This window comes from Apodemus sylvaticus, chromosome 4 (assembly GCF_947179515.1).
Source record: "Apodemus sylvaticus chromosome 4, mApoSyl1.1, whole genome shotgun sequence".
Taxonomy (NCBI): domain Eukaryota; kingdom Metazoa; phylum Chordata; class Mammalia; order Rodentia; family Muridae; genus Apodemus; species Apodemus sylvaticus.
In genome coordinates, this window is record NC_067475.1 from 110,418,252 (window position 1) to 110,424,251 (window position 6,000).

General features: G+C 40.2%; 1 protein-coding gene across 2 annotated transcripts in view; it reads right to left on the reverse strand.

Moving 5' to 3' along the window:
* Window positions 1-6,000, reverse strand: part of Rnf13 (ring finger protein 13) — a 94,743-nt gene that overhangs the window by 8,572 nt on the left and 80,171 nt on the right. The gene's annotated exons all lie outside the window — the stretch shown is intronic.

A 6,000-nucleotide genomic window follows, 5' to 3' on the forward strand; every position in this document is an offset into this window, starting at 1 on the left:
CCACGTGGTAGAATGGGGGCCTGTGGTTCATTCTTTCTGTTACATCATGCTGGGGGACATACTGGCCAACTAAAGAATACTGACTGCTGCTTACTCATTACTGTAACCTACTCATATTCCTCCCTTCCTATGAATGTTGTCTTAATAGAAAGCAAGAGTAATTCTGAACTCTAGAGACATGAGAGAACTGAGGAACCAGAAACAAAATATTTGTGATGCCATGGTAGTTCTAGTGTTCTGTAATTCCTAAAGAGATTGATGTCGGGAAGATAGTACATCAACATTCCTCACTGACTTCTGGATCTACTTAGATGTAAACACATGTAATGTATCCCATTGCTTTCCTTAACATTTGTAAATTAGAGGATATTTAAAATGTACATATATAAAAATATGCCACTACAACAATTTAATCTTCAATTATCAGGATTCACAATTTCAATATTTTTAAAAATCTTTGTTAGATCTAATTAAAATGTTTTCTTGAAAAAATTAAAAGCCAATACTAAAATAGTATTTTATTAAATACTACAATACCATAGCAAGTAAAAGTTTTAAAAATGTAATCACAACACTCTTATACCTAATAAAAATGAATGACAATTTCTTAACATCTAAATTTATTAATATCACTCGAAGCAAATTCAAATTTCACCAGCTACCCTAAAAATACTTTTCACAGTTGATTTGTCCTAAGCAGGGCCCACGCTCTTGGCCGCCTGCTCCGCTGCTCTGCCAGCTGCTTGCTAGCATGCTTCCCAACCACCACAGACTCTTCCCTCTACAACTCTAAGTTGCTTTGGTCATGGTATTTTCTCACAGAAACAAAAAACTAACTAAGACACCTATAGATCCATGTCAATTCATTCTTAAATTATTCATTTGGATTTTTAGAGATAGTGCTCTATAGCTGTTTCCTCTGAACTATAAAATTCCTGCAGCGAAGACTGAGACTCATAATATTCCAGAAGCTTACAAGACCTAAAAATTCATATGGCCCTTCTCAAATGTTATCTATGAAACAATAAGCAATTACAGGAGAGATGAGCCCCTCTTAGTGGAGCTATCGGCTATCTATGTGTAGCACTTCAGAGATGCAGCTGTTCTGAGTCATCACCCATGCTAGTTGTACTATACAGGGATGTGACTATTTGGAGTCACCCATACTCCTGTAAGTAACCCTAATGAATTTATCGGTTCACTAAGCTAGAGGAAGGTAGAGTTGTTTATTTGGTCTGTCATCCCAGCCCTATCCAGGGTGAATAAAGGTTTATTCATGTCTTCCCAGAAAAAGCTGCACAACCCAATTGGCAGGTGAATAGGGGTGGAGCGATGAGTTGGGGAGGAGAAGCGTGACCTATGGGATGAATGATAAAATGTAACTGCGGGTGATCAGCCTGTGGGTGGAGCATATGTGGGGGTAATGTTGATAGAGCCATTTCCCCTATGTGATATGACTGCTGTGTCTCCTTGCTACTGTGGCAATTACATGTTCCAAAGGAGAGATAAGATATAAAACCAAGGCCAAGCCATCTGAGAGCTGGCCACTTAGAGTGGCCATCTTCTGTGTAGTATGAGGTGCCATGCCTCCTTGACGAACACAGCTCACCTCCATCCCCAAACAGCCAATGGACTAAGGACTGTGTTGCAGTCCATAAAAGCCCAGATGAGATGAGACCATATGCAGTTTATTACAGATGTTGCATGGCTTGTTGTGGGCCGTGTGAGATGTAACTAAGACTCAGCTATCTGCCAGGAAGGAAGATGTCAGAGGACAAGACCATTTGCAATGGGAAAAAGTCAATACGTATTATCCTCTGATTTGGCAGGAAAGATGGAAAAAAGGAGAAAACGAGGTCAAGGTGTTGGCCTTCTGTTTCCCAGAGTTGGCAGGATACAAGGAAAAGAACACAAATTAGATCTCTGCCAAAGAGTTCTTGTTGGACTTAATCACCAAATACATCTGACCTGCTTACACTGGGGAAGATTGAATACCAGGGTCCCCTGACTATCGGTTTATGATGCTGTCTGGCATGGGCACAGAAGGAAAGTGCCATGGAAGTGGAGACATGGTATTAGAACCACCCATCCATCCTTGAGACAAAGACTGGATAATCTGAGATAATGGAGAAAAAGTCAGTTTCTGAGGAACTGGCCCATACAAGCCATTAGGGGCACATACTGTTGATGGCTAAGGACTCTATGAATCTAGGGGACTGGAAGACAACAAGTGAAGGACAGGTGTTACTGAGCAAATTGGGCAGCAAGAAATGACAGAACTGTTTCATATGACAGGAAGTCACAGGCCTGGGTCTGAAAAGTTTACTCAGGGATTGAAAGTATTGGCTGCCGTTTAAAGGCCCTGGTTTGACTCCCAGCACCCACATCGAAATTTACAACAGTCTATATAACTCCAGTTCCAGGAAACCTGATGCTTGCTTCTGACCTCAGTGAACACCAAGCATGCATACAGTTCACATGTATACACTGGGGAAAAACACATAAAGTTTATTACCTATTTAAAAGGAAGAAGAAAAAGAAGTTGTTGGGAGCCAGTGTCATAGCTCAGCAGATACAGACACTTGCTACCAAGCCCCTTGACCTGCAAGCTCACATGGTGGAAGGAGAGAGTTGACTCTTGTAAGTTGTCCTCTGACCTTTACATGTGTACTGTGGCACCTGTACCTGCCCCACAAACAAATATAAAATGAATATAGAAAAGAGAAAAGATGTTTTTTCCTCCTTCCAGCAATGACCTTGGGACTAGAATAGGGCTTTGGTGGACTTGCTGGCCTTCATGGCAGAATGTAATCTTTATAAGATAGAAGGGCTCTGGTAGATCTTACTGCAGGCCAGCATGCAAATGGAAATTATAAAGTCATAAAGCAACCCAGAGCAGCTGAGAAAGGCAAGACAAACAAAAGAGTCTATCTGGGCCATTCAGAAGATCAGTGTGGCAAAACCTGGCTCTGGAGTTCCTGAGCAAAAGATTAACAGAAAGACAAAATCTGTGTTAGTTTCTGGAGAGCTAAGAAAATTAACTAAGAAAATATGTGATAAAAAAAAAGTGCAAATGAAAAATATTAAGCTTGCCCTAGAGGTATACAGTTATTTGCACACACACATACTGTAATATTCTGTATACATTTCTCCCTGTTACCAAAAACAATAAACAAACAAAACATACAAACAAATAAACAAAACCATAGTGGTTGGAGCTTGTTTACCCAGACTGGGGCTTTCATCAACTAGTTGAGAAAACAAAAGGGCCACATGTTGCCCTGGGCTTATCAAACCTGCAGAGCCAACTCCAGTGGCAGGCACAGGAGATTCGCTCCTGCTTCCCCCTTGGGCCTGATCCAGGCTAAGCGGCACACACCAGCCTCACCAAGACTGCTGGGTATTTAGGGTACACACAGAGGCTTCATAGCAGATGCAGCAACACACCAGGATAAGGAGACCAAATGGCTCATGGAAAATGACTGTGAGTTATAGAGTTGGATGGATTAGTGCCCTCATCTATGCTGCTATATAAAACAGGTGATACAAGTTATAGGATCTTTTCATTGGACCTTGTGAATGTTTTTTTAAACAGCAGTCCAACACAGCAGTAAGCCTACAGAGATTTTGCCCACCTTCTGTAAATACTAACCCCTTGCTGTCTTACAGATTTGGAAAGGTATTTGAAAGGATGTGGAAACTATCACTTTAAGTGTTTGACTGAAGTAGCTGTACATGGATAGAAAAGGATACTCCCAAGAGCCCTAAGGTTGCTAAGTAAAAGTCTTAATTCCCAGGAGTAGGTTGCCTTCCTGTTACTTGTTGGCAGAGGAATCAATCCCCTGATAACCTACAAACTATAAGGTTATTCCCACTACTGTTGGCTGCACATCAGAGTTGGACGCTAAGACCCTATTTCTAAAGATGACACACACTTTGGCTGCAGGACATGGAGAAATGAGGCTAAGACCAAGCTGAAAGTTCACTCCCTTTTCACTGTAGTATCAGAGCACACAGACTCCCGGGAAGAATTGCTGCTGACAGTCCTGCTCAAATATGGATGCTGTGTGCTGTGCTAACAACACACCAGGCAAGCTGAACACACCAGTACAACTGTGGTGTGACTATTATGGGTACAACCAATTGCTTTTTAAAATTAGATTTTTGTTTTGTAGGGTGTTTTGTTTTGTTTTGAAATAGGATCTTGCTATGTACCATTAAACTGGCCTCAAAGTCATGGAGATCACTGGTCTCTGCCTCCCCAGAGCTAAGAGAAAGAAAAAGGGTGGGAGGAGGCTTTTTACCATGTAATTTAGGTGCTATTTCTGTTCAAAAATCCTACAATGGCTACTCATCTTAGAGGAAAAGCCAACTTTGCTTAAGCCATTTTAACTCAGGTAGTCTCAATATCTTTTTTCCTTCTTTTTATTACATTGTGTTTGTGTGTGCATGCATGCGTGCTTTGTGTGTATGTATGTGTGGTGTAAGTGTGCATACATAAAGTTAATTCTCCTCCACCACCTAGATACTGGGGATTGAACTCAGATCATCAGACTTGGCAGCTAGCACCTTTACCTGCTGAGCTACCTTGTCAGCCCTCAACATCAACTTCTAAATAAAGATTTTGTTTTAGGAAAAAATGATGTTTTTAAGCTAGGTTCTGGCACTGAAAGGTGAGGAAGACTCCTACTTCTCACCAAGAAGCTATCTACAATTAATACCCACTTATAAAGGAAAAATGAGTTTTCACCAATGGAGTATCACTGGGTATTTTAGCCATACTTAAGGTCAGGCCTCATGCCCAGGAGTAGTTTGCAACACAAAGCAAGCTCAATGCTATTTCTATAGATTTTTTTTTTTTTTGACTCACATTGCTTTGTTTGGACAGTGTGTGTGTGTGTGTGTGTGTGTGTGTGTGTGTGTGTGATTTTAGTTTGGGTTTTGCTTAAAGAAAGGTCATGGATCTGGGTCACTGAGAGGTGGAAGGGCCTGGTAGACATTGGAGGCGGGAAGCATGATCAGAACATATTGTATGAGAAAGGTTTTTCAACTCAAACTATGTCACATTCACACACATGGAGCTTTCCGAGCGCCCTCAGGAGATAGACTTTCATTCTGGGTCTGACCTGTGAACAGCTTTTAAATAACTCGCCTCACCTGGGTTACAGTTTTATAGCACCTATTCCTTTTGAAAAATGAAATTCAATGTTTTTCCAGTTTTTATTGCTATATTTATAACAAGATAAAATTATAAATGGTAATAAAACATTTAGCTATATGGAAAATGAAGCTTTGCTTTTTATTTATTATTCATTCACTGTTTTATTTATTTTATTTATATGGGCAACATCATGTGCATGCCTGATGCCCATGAAAGCCACAAGAGGGTGTAGGATTTTCCTGAGATACACCATTCACAGATGGGTGTAAGTACCATGTGGGTCCTAGGAATTGAATCCCAGTTCTCTTGGCAGAGTGACCAATGCTGTTAACCACTAAGCCACCTCTCCAGCCTCTAGAATTCTGTTTCAATGTCTTCTCTATTTTTACCTTCTTAAAAACAGTCTTTAAACAGAACATTTTATTTTTATTTTTTTAATGTAGTCTGAGAAGTACTAGCCAAAATGATTAAACAAAATGATTAACAAGTATACACCTACATTTGATGCTCACTTAGCACAGATTCCGTTCCAGCTCTGTCAATATAGTTCAAACCTTTGTAAACCTCTATTTCTTTGTGTATAATGGAAATATAACAATGGTACCCATTTCATATTAGTATGAAAATTAAATGGCATGCAGAATGCAAACACATAATAGCTACCTATGGTTTGAAAGCACTATATAGCAGCATACAGCAGCATGCGAGGACACAGGAGGAATGTCAGTGAGAGTAGACTACCTTGGTGCAGGAAAGCATTTTTCCTCCAATAGTATACAGAGCACATGGTGGTGGCAATGTATTTTTCCCCATTTCATTATTAAGATTTCTACCAATCC